Source organism: Sceloporus occidentalis, unplaced genomic scaffold (assembly GCF_023333645.1).
Source record: "Sceloporus occidentalis isolate IW3139 unplaced genomic scaffold, rSceOcc1.0.p SCAF_220, whole genome shotgun sequence".
Classification (NCBI taxonomy): Eukaryota; Metazoa; Chordata; class Lepidosauria; order Squamata; family Phrynosomatidae; genus Sceloporus; species Sceloporus occidentalis.
This window is the reverse complement of record NW_028317200.1, coordinates 365,017-380,768: the sequence shown is the minus strand read 5'-3', so window position 1 is coordinate 380,768 and position 15,752 is coordinate 365,017. Positions and strand designations below refer to the sequence as shown.

The 15,752-nt window shown below is 45.9% G+C and overlaps 9 non-coding genes across 9 annotated transcripts; all 9 read right to left on the bottom strand.

The window, feature by feature from the left end:
• Positions 1-1,021: 1,021 nt before the first annotated feature.
• On the bottom strand, positions 1,022-1,136 carry LOC149277081 (U5 spliceosomal RNA). Its single transcript, XR_016279204.1, has one exon. It is a non-coding gene; the product is annotated as a U5 spliceosomal RNA (small nuclear RNA).
• A 1,611-nt stretch (positions 1,137-2,747) lies between these two features.
• Positions 2,748-2,862, bottom strand: LOC149277080 (U5 spliceosomal RNA). Its single transcript, XR_016279203.1, has one exon. It is a non-coding gene; the product is annotated as a U5 spliceosomal RNA (small nuclear RNA).
• Positions 2,863-4,473: 1,611 nt separating this feature from the next.
• LOC149277079 (U5 spliceosomal RNA) lies at positions 4,474-4,588 on the bottom strand. The gene has a single exon (XR_016279237.1). It is a non-coding gene; the product is annotated as a U5 spliceosomal RNA (small nuclear RNA).
• Positions 4,589-6,199: 1,611 nt separating this feature from the next.
• LOC149277078 (U5 spliceosomal RNA) lies at positions 6,200-6,314 on the bottom strand. The gene has a single exon (XR_016279161.1). It is a non-coding gene; the product is annotated as a U5 spliceosomal RNA (small nuclear RNA).
• Positions 6,315-7,896: 1,582 nt separating this feature from the next.
• On the bottom strand, positions 7,897-8,011 carry LOC149277077 (U5 spliceosomal RNA). Its single transcript, XR_016279296.1, has one exon. It is a non-coding gene; the product is annotated as a U5 spliceosomal RNA (small nuclear RNA).
• A 1,611-nt stretch (positions 8,012-9,622) lies between these two features.
• On the bottom strand, positions 9,623-9,737 carry LOC149277076 (U5 spliceosomal RNA). The gene has a single exon (XR_016279295.1). It is a non-coding gene; the product is annotated as a U5 spliceosomal RNA (small nuclear RNA).
• Positions 9,738-11,348: 1,611 nt separating this feature from the next.
• LOC149277075 (U5 spliceosomal RNA) lies at positions 11,349-11,463 on the bottom strand. The gene has a single exon (XR_016279202.1). It is a non-coding gene; the product is annotated as a U5 spliceosomal RNA (small nuclear RNA).
• Positions 11,464-13,074: 1,611 nt separating this feature from the next.
• Positions 13,075-13,189, bottom strand: LOC149277074 (U5 spliceosomal RNA). The gene has a single exon (XR_016279160.1). It is a non-coding gene; the product is annotated as a U5 spliceosomal RNA (small nuclear RNA).
• Positions 13,190-14,800: 1,611 nt separating this feature from the next.
• LOC149277073 (U5 spliceosomal RNA) lies at positions 14,801-14,915 on the bottom strand. Its single transcript, XR_016279278.1, has one exon. It is a non-coding gene; the product is annotated as a U5 spliceosomal RNA (small nuclear RNA).
• Between the last annotated feature and the right edge of the window lie 837 nt (positions 14,916-15,752).

Genomic DNA, 15,752 nt, shown 5'->3' with positions numbered 1-15,752 from the left:
TTCCAAAGTTAGCGCTTAGAAACGCTTAAGCATGGAAAGGTTTGGTGATAGAGCTTGGGTTAGGGGCGGGTTAAGCTCATGGCTTTGAAGAGGCACAGTTACAGTTAGCGTCGGAGTACTGTTAATGGTTTACGGTTGACAGTTTAGGGTTAGGTAAGGCTTAGAATCCTTCCCCATTGTGGCGTGTTTAGCCCATCCTTTTCCCAAACACCAAAAAAGCCTGATTGCCTTCAATTTCTTTTTGTCTTAAGCAGCATCGCCAGTGCCAACATTTTGCACCTAAGATTATAAAAAGTACCTAGCAAAATTGTTTCCGTTTTAAAACCGCACAAAATCTCGGACAGTTCACCTGTCTGTATGCCTCGCGACGAACGTGCGAAAGGCTCACTAGCGGCAGCGCACGGACGACCGGACTCCCCAGCACCGCCACAAAGAAGGAGCGCAGCGCGGCATTGGAGCGGCAAAAGTCAACCCAAACGCAGCAGACTAGACATTTTGCCAAAAACGAAGTCTGCAACCTGATCTTTCCACACGCATAGAGCTTCCCAACTCGTGTCGGAAAGCTTTTAAACAAATAGCAAAAAAGCTATGATCACTGAACCTACAAAGGGCGCATTAGTCTTTTCCATGCTGAAAAGCGGCCCCTTAAGCACGTGGTGAGTGCTTTTTCCAGATGTTTCACTGTTGCTATTTGAGGAAATGAATAATACAACTGCACATGTGAGGAACAGAGATCTCAATGTTAAACATTTAAGGGCAGTTTTTTGTTGTTTGGTTTGTGTATTATGATAAAGAACAATTGGGAACATGTTTGAAAGCGTATGCACAGGCTTATTTGCATAGAGTCTGGAGGGCGTGGTCTAACCCTGCCTCCTTAAAGCATTTCTACAACCCCAAACAGTACATAGCATGACACAGGCAGGATATTTTGCGCTTCTGGGTGCGACACAGTCCTCAGCCAGGGCAAAGCTTGCGACTAGAGCAAGCAATCTTTTTGATCTATCGTTAACAACAGCAAAGAAGCCCAGCAAACGCCAGGCATCAAGAAATTGGTTACGACTCATGGTCGTTCCTCCCCACGGAAATCTTTAGTAAAAGGCGAAAGATTTATTCGGTCTGAAGAGAAACCAGAGTATACCCAAACATGCCGCAGGGCAACGGCCCGGACACAGGCAGTGCTCCTCGAGGTTAAGGTGTGTTTAATTAATCCCACCCAGCTCTTGCCTGATCATTGGAACCTTTAACACATGCAAAACACGATTGCAAAGGGATTGGAACCATTTAATATTGGGCTGCTTTAAAGTCTTATTAAACTAACAATAAGGTGGGGCGTTTCCCAGTGCATCATGGGTATTCAAATGAGGCGGCAGCTCAAACAAACCTTCCAGCAGTCTTAGTGACCGGGGCGCGAGCTTGCTTCTCTGAAACAATTTTGTTTGCTTTAAGAAAAGAAAAGCTGAAGATTGTTCCTCCCCCACCGCTTTGCCTACGGGGGCCCGCAACTTCCCCTTCCGCTGCAGCCACCAGAAGTTCCTGGCACACATGCTTTGGGCTGTGTTACAAGGTTAGGGGTAAGGCTTCGGGATGGAATCTGATTACTACTCTTTTTCCCCAATGGTGGCGTGCTGAACCCATCGGCTTCACAAATACCAAGTTGCCTGATGCTGTTTCCTTTGAAAGCAAATATATCTTTTCCACAAATCAAATCTTTCTAATTAAACCACCTTTCCAAAGTTAGCGCTTAGAAACGCTTAAGCATGGAAAGGTTTGGTGATAGAGCTTGGGTTAGGGGCGGGTTAAGCTCATGGCTTTGAAGAGGCACAGTTACAGTTAGCGTCGGAGTACTGTTAATGGTTTACGGTTGACAGTTTAGGGTTAGGTAAGGCTTAGAATCCTTCCCCATTGTGGCGTGTTTAGCCCATCCTTTTCCCAAACACCAAAAAAGCCTGATTGCCTTCAATTTCTTTTTGTCTTAAGCAGCATCGCCAGTGCCAACATTTTGCACCTAAGATTATAAAAAGTACCTAGCAAAATTGTTTCCGTTTTAAAACCGCACAAAATCTCGGACAGTTCACCTGTCTGTATGCCTCGCGACGAACGAGCGAAAGGCTCACTAGCGGCAGCGCACGGACGACCGGACTCCCCAGCACCGCCACAAAGAAGGAGCGCAGCGCGGCATTGGAGCGGCAAAAGTCAACCCAAACGCAGCAGACTAGACATTTTGCCAAAAACGAAGTCTGCAACCTGATCTTCCCACACGCATAGAGCTTCCCAACTCGTGTCGGAAAGCTTTTAAACAAATAGCAAAAAAGCTATGATCACTGAACCTACAAAGGGCGCATTAGTCTTTTCCATGCTGAAAAGCGGCCCCTTAAGCACGTGGTGAGTGCTTTTTCCAGATGTTTCACTGTTGCTATTTGAGGAAATGAATAATACAACTGCACATGTGAGGAACAGAGACCTCAATGTTAAACATTTAAGGGCAGTTTTTTGTTGTTTGGTTTGTGTATTATGATAAAGAACAATTGGGAACATGTTTGAAAGCGTATGCACAGGCTTATTTGCATAGAGTCTGGAGGGCGTGGTCTAACCCTGCCTCCTTAAAGCATTTCTACAACCCCAAACAGTACATAGCATGACACAGGCAGGATATTTTGCGCTTCTGGGTGCGACACAGTCCTCAGCCAGGGCAAAGCTTGCGACTAGAGCAAGCAATCTTTTTGATCTATCGTTAACAACAGCAAAGAAGCCCAGCAAACGCCAGGCATCAAGAAATTGGTTACGACTCATGGTCGTTCCTCCCCACGGAAATCTTTAGTAAAAGGCGAAAGATTTATTCGGTCTGAAGAGAAACCAGAGTATACCCAAACATGCCGCAGGGCAACGGCCCGGACACAGGCAGTGCTCCTCGATGTTAAGGTGTGTTTAATTAATCCCACCCAGCTCTTGCCTGATCATTGGAACCTTTAACACATGCAAAACACGATTGCAAAGGGATTGGAACCATTTAATATTGGGCTGCTTTAAAGTCTTATTAAACTAACAATAAGGTGGGGCGTTTCCCAGTGCATCATGGGTATTCAAATGAGGCGGCAGCTCAAACAAACCTTCCAGCAGTCTTAATGACCGGGGCGCGAGCTTGCTTCTCTGAAACAATTTTGTTTGCTTTAAGAAAAGAAAAGCTGAAGATTGTTCCTCCCCCACCGCTTTGCCTACGGGGGCCCGCAACTTCCCCTTCCGCTGCAGCCACCAGAAGTTCCTGGCACACATGCTTTGGGCTGTGTTACAAGGTTAGGGGTAAGGCTTCGGGATGGAATCTGATTACTACTCTTTTTCCCCAATGGTGGCGTGCTGAACCCATCGGCTTCACAAATACCAAGTTGCCTGATGCTGTTTCCTTTGAAAGCAAATATATCTTTTCCACAAATCAAATCTTTCTAATTAAACCACCTTTCCAAAGTTAGCGGTTAGAAACGCTTAAGCATGGAAAGGTTTGGTGATAGAGCTTGGGTTAGGGGCGGGTTAAGCTCATGGCTTTGAAGAGGCACAGTTACAGTTAGCGTCGGAGTACTGTTAATGGTTTACGGTTGACAGTTTAGGGTTAGGTAAGGCTTAGAATCCTTCCCCATTGTGGCGTGTTTAGCCCATCCTTTTCCCAAACACCAAAAAAGCCTGATTGCCTTCAATTTCTTTTTGTCTTAAGCAGCATCGCCAGTGCCAACATTTTGCACCTAAGATTATAAAAAGTACCTAGCAAAATTGTTTCCGTTTTAAAACCGCACAAAATCTCGGACAGTTCACCTGTCTGTATGCCTCGCGACGAACGAGCGAAAGGCTCACTAGCGGCAGCGCACGGACGACCGGACTCCCCAGCACCGCCACAAAGAAGGAGCGCAGCGCGGCATTGGAGCGGCAAAAGTCAACCCAAACGCAGCAGACTAGACATTTTGCCAAAAACGAAGTCTGCAACCTGATCTTTCCACACGCATAGAGCTTCCCGACTCGTGTCGGAAAGCTTTTAAACAAATAGCAAAAAAGCTATGATCACTGAACCTACAAAGGGCGCATTAGTCTTTTCCATGCTGAAAAGCGGCCCCTTAAGCACGTGGTGAGTGCTTTTTCCAGATGTTTCACTGTTGCTATTTGAGGAAATGAATAATACAACTGCACATGTGAGGAACAGAGACCTCAATGTTAAACATTTAAGGGCAGTTTTTTGTTGTTTGGTTTGTGTATTACGATAAAGAACAATTGGGAACATGTTTGAAAGCGTATGCACAGGCTTATTTGCATAGAGTCTGGAGGGCGTGGTCTAACCCTGCCTCCTTAAAGCATTTCTACAACCCCAAACAGTACATAGCATGACACAGGCAGGATATTTTGCGCTTCTGGGTGCGACACAGTCCTCAGCCAGGGCAAAGCTTGCGACTAGAGCAAGCAATCTTTTTGATCTATCGTTAACAACAGCAAAGAAGCCCAGCAAACGCCAGGCATCAAAAAATTGGTTACGACTCATGGTCGTTCCTCCCCACGGAAATCTTTAGTAAAAGGCGAAAGATTTATTCAGTCTGATGAGAAACCAGAGTATACCCAAACATGCCGCAGGGCAACGGCCCGGCCACAGGCAGTGCTCCTCGAGGTTAAGGTGTGTTTAATTAATCCCACCCAGCTCTTGCCTGATCATTGGAACCTTTAACACATGCAAAACACGATTGCAAAGGGATTGGAACTATTTAATATTGGGCTGCTTTAAAGTCTTATTAAACTAACAATAAGGTGGGGCGTTTCCCAGTGCATCATGGGTATTCAAATGAGGCGGCAGCTCAAACAAACCTTCCAGCAGTCTTAGTGACCGGGGCGCGAGCTTGCTTCTCTGAAACAATTTTGTTTGCTTTAAGAAAAGAAAAGCTGAAGATTGTACCTCCCCCACCGCTTTGCCTACGGGGGCCCGCAACTTCCCCTTCCGCTGCAGCCACCAGAAGTTCCTGGCACACATGCTTTGGGCTGTGTTACAAGGTTAGGGGTAAGGCTTCGGGATGGAATCTGATTACTACTCTTTTTCCCCAATGGTGGCGTGCTGAACCCATCGGCTTCACAAATACCAAGTTGCCTGATGCTGTTTCCTTTGAAAGCAAATATATCTTTTCCACAAATCAAATCTTTCTAATTAAACCACCTTTCCAAAGTTAGCGGTTAGAAACGCTTAAGCATGGAAAGGTTTGGTGATAGAGCTTGGGTTAGGGGCGGGTTAAGCTCATGGCTTTGAAGAGGCACAGTTACAGTTAGCGTCGGAGTACTGTTAATGGTTTACGGTTGACAGTTTAGGGTTAGGTAAGGCTTAGAATCCTTCCCCATTGTGGCGTGTTTAGCCCATCCTTTTCCCAAACACCAAAAAAGCCTGATTGCCTTCAATTTCTTTTTGTCTTAAGCAGCATCGCCAGTGCCAACATTTTGCACCTAAGATTATAAAAAGTACCTAGCAAAATTGTTTCCGTTTTAAAACCGCACAAAATCTCGGACAGTTCACCTGTCTGTATGCCTCGCGACGAACGAGCGAAAGGCTCACTAGCGGCAGCGCACGGACGACCGGACTCCCCAGCACCACCACAAAGAAGGAGCGCAGCGCGGCATTGGAGCGGCAAAAGTCAACCCAAACGCAGCAGACTAGACATTTTGCCAAAAACGAAGTCTGCAACCTGATCTTTCCACACGCATAGAGCTTCCCGACTCGTGTCGGAAAGCTTTTAAACAAATAGCAAAAAAGCTATGATCACTGAACCTACAAAGGGCGCATTAGTCTTTTCCATGCTGAAAAGCGGCCCCTTAAGCACGTGGTGAGTGCTTTTTCCAGATGTTTCACTGTTGCTATTTGAGGAAATGAATAATACAACTGCACATGTGAGGAACAGAGATCTCAATGTTAAACATTTAAGGGCAGTTTTTTGTTGTTTGGTTTGTGTATTATGATAAAGAACAATTGGGAACATGTTTGAAAGCGTATGCACAGGCTTATTTGCATAGAGTCTGGAGGGCGTGGTCTAACCCTGCCTCCTTAAAGCATTTCTACAACCCCAAACAGTACATAGCATGACACAGGCAGGATATTTTGCGCTTCTGGGTGCGACACAGTCCTCAGCCAGGGCAAAGCTTGCGACTAGAGCAAGCAATCTTTTTGATCTATCGTTAACAACAGCAAAGAAGCCCAGCAAACGCCAGGCATCAAAAAATTGGTTACGACTCATGGTCGTTCCTCCCCACGGAAATCTTTAGTAAAAGGCGAAAGATTTATTCGGTCTGATGAGAAACCAGAGTATACCCAAACATGCCGCAGGGCAACGGCCCGGCCACAGGCAGTGCTCCTCGAGGTTAAGGTGTGTTTAATTAATCCCACCCAGCTCTTGCCTGATCATTGGAACCTTTAACACATGCAAAACACGATTGCAAAGGGATTGGAACTATTTAATATTGGGCTGCTTTAAAGTCTTATTAAACTAACAATAAGGTGGGGCGTTTCCCAGTGCATCATGGGTATTCAAATGAGGCGGCAGCTCAAACAAACCTTCCAGCAGTCTTAGTGACCGGGGCGCGAGCTTGCTTCTCTGAAACAATTTTGTTTGCTTTAAGAAAAGAAAAGCTGAAGATTGTACCTCCCCCACCGCTTTGCCTACGGGGGCCCGCAACTTCCCCTTCCGCTGCAGCCACCAGAAGTTCCTGGCACACATGCTTTGGGCTGTGTTACAAGGTTAGGGGTAAGGCTTCGGGATGGAATCTGATTACTACTCTTTTTCCCCAATGGTGGCGTGCTGAACCCATCGGCTTCACAAATACCAAGTTGCCTGATGCTGTTTCCTTTGAAAGCAAATATATCTTTTCCACAAATCAAATCTTTCTAATTAAACCACCTTTCCAAAGTTAGCGGTTAGAAACGCTTAAGCATGGAAAGGTTTGGTGATAGAGCTTGGGTTAGGGGCGGGTTAAGCTCATGGCTTTGAAGAGGCACAGTTACAGTTAGCGTCGGAGTACTGTTAATGGTTTACGGTTGACAGTTTAGGGTTAGGTAAGGCTTAGAATCCTTTTCCCAAACACCAAAAAAGCCTGATTGCCTTCAATTTCTTTTTGTCTTAAGCAGCATCGCCAGTGCCAACATTTTGCACCTAAGATTATAAAAAGTACCTAGCAAAATTGTTTCCGTTTTAAAACCGCACAAAATCTCGGACAGTTCACCTGTCTGTATGCCTCGCGACGAACGAGCGAAAGGCTCACTAGCGGCAGCGCACGGACGACCGGACTCCCCAGCACCGCCACAAAGAAGGAGCGCAGCGCGGCATTGGAGCGGCAAAAGTCAACCCAAACGCAGCAGACTAGACATTTTGCCAAAAACAAAGTCTGCAACCTGATCTTTCCACACGCATAGAGCTTCCCGACTCGTGTCGGAAAGCTTTTAAACAAATAGCAAAAAAGCTATGATCACTGAACCTACAAAGGGCGCATTAGTCTTTTCCATGCTGAAAAGCGGCCCCTTAAGCACGTGGTGAGTGCTTTTTCCAGATGTTTCACTGTTGCTATTTGAGGAAATGAATAATACAACTGCACATGTGAGGAACAGAGATCTCAATGTTAAACATTTAAGGGCAGTTTTTTGTTGTTTGGTTTGTGTATTATGATAAAGAACAATTGGGAACATGTTTGAAAGCGTATGCACAGGCTTATTTGCATAGAGTCTGGAGGGCGTGGTCTAACCCTGCCTCCTTAAAGCATTTCTACAACCCCAAACAGTACATAGCATGACACAGGCAGGATATTTTGCGCTTCTGGGTGCGACACAGTCCTCAGCCAGGGCAAAGCTTGCGACTAGAGCAAGCAATCTTTTTGATCTATCGTTAACAACAGCAAAGAAGCCCAGCAAACGCCAGGCATCAAAAAATTGGTTACGACTCATGGTCGTTCCTCCCCACGGAAATCTTTAGTAAAAGGCGAAAGATTTATTCGGTCTGAAGAGAAACCAGAGTATACCCAAACATGCCGCAGGGCAACGGCCCGGCCACAGGCAGTGCTCCTCGAGGTTAAGGTGTGTTTAATTAATCCCACCCAGCTCTTGCCTGATCATTGGAACCTTTAACACATGCAAAACACGATTGCAAAGGGATTGGAACCATTTAATATTGGGCTGCTTTAAAGTCTTATTAAACTAACAATAAGGTGGGGCGTTTCCCAGTGCATCATGGGTATTCAAATGAGGCGGCAGCTCAAACAAACCTTCCAGCAGTCTTAGTGACCGGGGCGCGAGCTTGCTTCTCTGAAACAATTTTGTTTGCTTTAAGAAAAGAAAAGCTGAAGATTGTTCCTCCCCCACCGCTTTGCCTACGGGGGCCCGCAACTTCCCCTTCCGCTGCAGCCACCAGAAGTTCCTGGCACACATGCTTTGGGCTGTGTTACAAGGTTAGGGGTAAGGCTTCGGGATGGAATCTGATTACTACTCTTTTTCCCCAATGGTGGCGTGCTGAACCCATCGGCTTCACAAATACCAAGTTGCCTGATGCTGTTTCCTTTGAAAGCAAATATATCTTTTCCACAAATCAAATCTTTCTAATTAAACCACCTTTCCAAAGTTAGCGGTTAGAAACGCTTAAGCATGGAAAGGTTTGGTGATAGAGCTTGGGTTAGGGGCGGGTTAAGCTCATGGCTTTGAAGAGGCACAGTTACAGTTAGCGTCGGAGTACTGTTAATGGTTTACGGTTGACAGTTTAGGGTTAGGTAAGGCTTAGAATCCTTCCCCATTGTGGCGTGTTTAGCCCATCCTTTTCCCAAACACCAAAAAAGCCTGATTGCCTTCAATTTCTTTTTGTCTTAAGCAGCATCGCCAGTGCCAACATTTTGCACCTAAGATTATAAAAAGTACCTAGCAAAATTGTTTCCGTTTTAAAACCGCACAAAATCTCGGACAGTTCACCTGTCTGTATGCCTCGCGACGAACGAGCGAAAGGCTCACTAGCGGCAGCGCACGGACGACCGGACTCCCCAGCACCGCCACAAAGAAGGAGCGCAGCGCGGCATTGGAGCGGCAAAAGTCAACCCAAACGCAGCAGACTAGACATTTTGCCAAAAACGAAGTCTGCAACCTGATCTTTCCACACGCATAGAGCTTCCCAACTCATGTCGGAAAGCTTTGAAACAAACAGCAAAAAAGCTATGATCACTGAACCTACAAAGGGCGCATTAGTCTTTTCCATGCTGAAAAGCGGCCCCTTAAGCACGTGGTGAGTGCTTTTTCCAGATGTTTCACTGTTGCTATTTGAGGAAATGAATAATACAACTGCACATGTGAGGAACAGAGATCTCAATGTTAAACATTTAAGGGCAGTTTTTTGTTGTTTGGTTTGTGTATTACGATAAAGAACAATTGGGAACATGTTTGAAAGCGTATGCACAGGCTTATTTGCATAGAGTCTGGAGGGCGTGGTCTAACCCTGCCTCCTTAAAGCATTTCTACAACCCCAAACAGTACATAGCATGACACAGGCAGGATATTTTGCGCTTCTGGGTGCGACACAGTCCTCAGCCAGGGCAAAGCTTGCGACTAGAGCAAGCAATCTTTTTGATCTATTGTTAACAACAGCAAAGAAGCCCAGCAAACGCCAGGCATCAAAAAATTGGTTACGACTCATGGTCGTTCCTCCCCACGGAAATCTTTAGTAAAAGGCGAAAGATTTATTCGGTCTGAAGAGAAACCAGAGTATACCCAAACATGCCGCAGGGCAACGGCCCGGCCACAGGCAGTGCTCCTCGAGGTTAAGGTGTGTTTAATTAATCCCACCCAGCTCTTGCCTGATCATTGGAACCTTTAACACATGCAAAACACGATTGCAAAGGGATTGGAACCATTTAATATTGGGCTGCTTTAAAGTCTTATTAAACTAACAATAAGGTGGGGCGTTTCCCAGTGCATCATGGGTATTCAAATGAGGCGGCAGCTCAAACAAACCTTCCAGCAGTCTTAGTGACCGGGGCGCGAGCTTGCTTCTCTGAAACAATTTTGTTTGCTTTAAGAAAAGAAAAGCTGAAGATTGTTCCTCCCCCACCGCTTTGCCTACGGGGGCCCGCAACTTCCCCTTCCGCTGCAGCCACCAGAAGTTCCTGGCACACATGCTTTGGGCTGTGTTACAAGGTTAGGGGTAAGGCTTCGGGATGGAATCTGATTACTACTCTTTTTCCCCAATGGTGGCGTGCTGAACCCATCGGCTTCACAAATACCAAGTTGCCTGATGCTGTTTCCTTTGAAAGCAAATATATCTTTTCCACAAATCAAATCTTTCTAATTAAACCACCTTTCCAAAGTTAGCGCTTAGAAACGCTTAAGCATGGAAAGGTTTGGTGATAGAGCTTGGGTTAGGGGCGGGTTAAGCTCATGGCTTTGAAGAGGCACAGTTACAGTTAGCGTCGGAGTACTGTTAATGGTTTACGGTTGACAGTTTAGGGTTAGGTAAGGCTTAGAATCCTTCCCCATTGTGGCGTGTTTAGCCCATCCTTTTCCCAAACACCAAAAAAGCCTGATTGCCTTCAATTTCTTTTTGTCTTAAGCAGCATCGCCAGTGCCAACATTTTGCACCTAAGATTATAAAAAGTACCTAGCAAAATTGTTTCCGTTTTAAAACCGCACAAAATCTCGGACAGTTCACCTGTCTGTATGCCTCGCGACGAACGAGCGAAAGGCTCACTAGCGGCAGCGCACGGACGACCGGACTCCCCAGCACCGCCACAAAGAAGGAGCGCAGCGCGGCATTGGAGCGGCAAAAGTCAACCCAAACGCAGCAGACTAGACATTTTGCCAAAAACGAAGTCTGCAACCTGATCTTCCCACACGCATAGAGCTTCCCAACTCGTGTCGGAAAGCTTTTAAACAAATAGCAAAAAAGCTATGATCACTGAACCTACAAAGGGCGCATTAGTCTTTTCCATGCTGAAAAGCGGCCCCTTAAGCACGTGGTGAGTGCTTTTTCCAGATGTTTCACTGTTGCTATTTGAGGAAATGAATAATACAACTGCACATGTGAGGAACAGAGACCTCAATGTTAAACATTTAAGGGCAGTTTTTTGTTGTTTGGTTTGTGTATTATGATAAAGAACAATTGGGAACATGTTTGAAAGCGTATGCACAGGCTTATTTGCATAGAGTCTGGAGGGCGTGGTCTAACCCTGCCTCCTTAAAGCATTTCTACAACCCCAAACAGTACATAGCATGACACAGGCAGGATATTTTGCGCTTCTGGGTGCGACACAGTCCTCAGCCAGGGCAAAGCTTGCGACTAGAGCAAGCAATCTTTTTGATCTATCGTTAACAACAGCAAAGAAGCCCAGCAAACGCCAGGCATCAAGAAATTGGTTACGACTCATGGTCGTTCCTCCCCACGGAAATCTTTAGTAAAAGGCGAAAGATTTATTCGGTCTGAAGAGAAACCAGAGTATACCCAAACATGCCGCAGGGCAACGGCCCGGACACAGGCAGTGCTCCTCGATGTTAAGGTGTGTTTAATTAATCCCACCCAGCTCTTGCCTGATCATTGGAACCTTTAACACATGCAAAACACGATTGCAAAGGGATTGGAACCATTTAATATTGGGCTGCTTTAAAGTCTTATTAAACTAACAATAAGGTGGGGCGTTTCCCAGTGCATCATGGGTATTCAAATGAGGCGGCAGCTCAAACAAACCTTCCAGCAGTCTTAATGACCGGGGCGCGAGCTTGCTTCTCTGAAACAATTTTGTTTGCTTTAAGAAAAGAAAAGCTGAAGATTGTTCCTCCCCCACCGCTTTGCCTACGGGGGCCCGCAACTTCCCCTTCCGCTGCAGCCACCAGAAGTTCCTGGCACACATGCTTTGGGCTGTGTTACAAGGTTAGGGGTAAGGCTTCGGGATGGAATCTGATTACTACTCTTTTTCCCCAATGGTGGCGTGCTGAACCCATCGGCTTCACAAATACCAAGTTGCCTGATGCTGTTTCCTTTGAAAGCAAATATATCTTTTCCACAAATCAAATCTTTCTAATTAAACCACCTTTCCAAAGTTAGCGGTTAGAAACGCTTAAGCATGGAAAGGTTTGGTGATAGAGCTTGGGTTAGGGGCGGGTTAAGCTCATGGCTTTGAAGAGGCACAGTTACAGTTAGCGTCGGAGTACTGTTAATGGTTTACGGTTGACAGTTTAGGGTTAGGTAAGGCTTAGAATCCTTCCCCATTGTGGCGTGTTTAGCCCATCCTTTTCCCAAACACCAAAAAAGCCTGATTGCCTTCAATTTCTTTTTGTCTTAAGCAGCATCGCCAGTGCCAACATTTTGCACCTAAGATTATAAAAAGTACCTAGCAAAATTGTTTCCGTTTTAAAACCGCACAAAATCTCGGACAGTTCACCTGTCTGTATGCCTCGCGACGAACGAGCGAAAGGCTCACTAGCGGCAGCGCACGGACGACCGGACTCCCCAGCACCGCCACAAAGAAGGAGCGCAGCGCGGCATTGGAGCGGCAAAAGTCAACCCAAACGCAGCAGACTAGACATTTTGCCAAAAACGAAGTCTGCAACCTGATCTTTCCACACGCATAGAGCTTCCCGACTCGTGTCGGAAAGCTTTTAAACAAATAGCAAAAAAGCTATGATCACTGAACCTACAAAGGGCGCATTAGTCTTTTCCATGCTGAAAAGCGGCCCCTTAAGCACGTGGTGAGTGCTTTTTCCAGATGTTTCACTGTTGCTATTTGAGGAAATGAATAATACAACTGCACATGTGAGGAACAGAGACCTCAATGTTAAACATTTAAGGGCAGTTTTTTGTTGTTTGGTTTGTGTATTACGATAAAGAACAATTGGGAACATGTTTGAAAGCGTATGCACAGGCTTATTTGCATAGAGTCTGGAGGGCGTGGTCTAACCCTGCCTCCTTAAAGCATTTCTACAACCCCAAACAGTACATAGCATGACACAGGCAGGATATTTTGCGCTTCTGGGTGCGACACAGTCCTCAGCCAGGGCAAAGCTTGCGACTAGAGCAAGCAATCTTTTTGATCTATCGTTAACAACAGCAAAGAAGCCCAGCAAACGCCAGGCATCAAAAAATTGGTTACGACTCATGGTCGTTCCTCCCCACGGAAATCTTTAGTAAAAGGCGAAAGATTTATTCGGTCTGATGAGAAACCAGAGTATACCCAAACATGCCGCAGGGCAACGGCCCGGCCACAGGCAGTGCTCCTCGAGGTTAAGGTGTGTTTAATTAATCCCACCCAGCTCTTGCCTGATCATTGGAACCTTTAACACATGCAAAACACGATTGCAAAGGGATTGGAACTATTTAATATTGGGCTGCTTTAAAGTCTTATTAAACTAACAATAAGGTGGGGCGTTTCCCAGTGCATCATGGGTATTCAAATGAGGCGGCAGCTCAAACAAACCTTCCAGCAGTCTTAGTGACCGGGGCGCGAGCTTGCTTCTCTGAAACAATTTTGTTTGCTTTAAGAAAAGAAAAGCTGAAGATTGTACCTCCCCCACCGCTTTGCCTACGGGGGCCCGCAACTTCCCCTTCCGCTGCAGCCACCAGAAGTTCCTGGCACACATGCTTTGGGCTGTGTTACAAGGTTAGGGGTAAGGCTTCGGGATGGAATCTGATTACTACTCTTTTTCCCCAATGGTGGCGTGCTGAACCCATCGGCTTCACAAATACCAAGTTGCCTGATGCTGTTTCCTTTGAAAGCAAATATATCTTTTCCACAAATCAAATCTTTCTAATTAAACCACCTTTCCAAAGTTAGCGGTTAGAAACGCTTAAGCATGGAAAGGTTTGGTGATAGAGCTTGGGTTAGGGGCGGGTTAAGCTCATGGCTTTGAAGAGGCACAGTTACAGTTAGCGTCGGAGTACTGTTAATGGTTTACGGTTGACAGTTTAGGGTTAGGTAAGGCTTAGAATCCTTCCCCATTGTGGCGTGTTTAGCCCATCCTTTTCCCAAACACCAAAAAAGCCTGATTGCCTTCAATTTCTTTTTGTCTTAAGCAGCATCGCCAGTGCCAACATTTTGCACCTAAGATTATAAAAAGTACCTAGCAAAATTGTTTCCGTTTTAAAACCGCACAAAATCTCGGACAGTTCACCTGTCTGTATGCCTCGCGACGAACGAGCGAAAGGCTCACTAGCGGCAGCGCACGGACGACCGGACTCCCCAGCACCACCACAAAGAAGGAGCGCAGCGCGGCATTGGAGCGGCAAAAGTCAACCCAAACGCAGCAGACTAGACATTTTGCCAAAAACGAAGTCTGCAACCTGATCTTTCCACACGCATAGAGCTTCCCGACTCGTGTCGGAAAGCTTTTAAACAAATAGCAAAAAAGCTATGATCACTGAACCTACAAAGGGCGCATTAGTCTTTTCCATGCTGAAAAGCGGCCCCTTAAGCACGTGGTGAGTGCTTTTTCCAGATGTTTCACTGTTGCTATTTGAGGAAATGAATAATACAACTGCACATGTGAGGAACAGAGATCTCAATGTTAAACATTTAAGGGCAGTTTTTTGTTGTTTGGTTTGTGTATTATGATAAAGAACAATTGGGAACATGTTTGAAAGCGTATGCACAGGCTTATTTGCATAGAGTCTGGAGGGCGTGGTCTAACCCTGCCTCCTTAAAGCATTTCTACAACCCCAAACAGTACATAGCATGACACAGGCAGGATATTTTGCGCTTCTGGGTGCGACACAGTCCTCAGCCAGGGCAAAGCTTGCGACTAGAGCAAGCAATCTTTTTGATCTATCGTTAACAACAGCAAAGAAGCCCAGCAAACGCCAGGCATCAAAAAATTGGTTACGACTCATGGTCGTTCCTCCCCACGGAAATCTTTAGTAAAAGGCGAAAGATTTATTCGGTCTGATGATAAACCAGAGTATACCCAAACATGCCGCAGGGCAACGGCCCGGCCACAGGCAGTGCTCCTCGAGGTTAAGGTGTGTTTAATTAATCCCACCCAGCTCTTGCCTGATCATTGGAACCTTTAACACATGCAAAACACGATTGCAAAGGGATTGGAACTATTTAATATTGGGCTGCTTTAAAGTCTTATTAAACTAACAATAAGGTGGGGCGTTTCCCAGTGCATCATGGGTATTCAAATGAGGCGGCAGCTCAAACAAACCTTCCAGCAGTCTTAGTGACCGGGGCGCGAGCTTGCTTCTCTGAAACAATTTTGTTTGCTTTAAGAAAAGAAAAGCTGAAGATTGTACCTCCCCCACCGCTTTGCCTACGGGGGCCCGCAACTTCCCCTTCCGCTGCAGCCACCAGAAGTTCCTGGCACACATGCTTTGGGCTGTGTTACAAGGTTAGGGGTAAGGCTTCGGGATGGAATCTGATTACTACTCTTTTTCCCCAATGGTGGCGTGCTGAACCCATCGGCTTCACAAATACCAAGTTGCCTGATGCTGTTTCCTTTGAAAGCAAATATATCTTTTCCACAAATCAAATCTTTCTAATTAAACCACCTTTCCAAAGTTAGCGGTTAGAAACGCTTAAGCATGGAAAGGTTTGGTGATAGAGCTTGGGTTAGGGGCGGGTTAAGCTCATGGCTTTGAAGAGGCACAGTTACAGTTAGCGTCGGAGTACTGTTAATGGTTTACGGTTGACAGTTTAGGGTTAGGTAAGGCTTAGAATCCTTTTCCCAAACACCAAAAAAGCCTGATTGCCTTCAATTTCTTTTTGTCTTAAGCAGCATCGCCAGTGCCAACATTTTG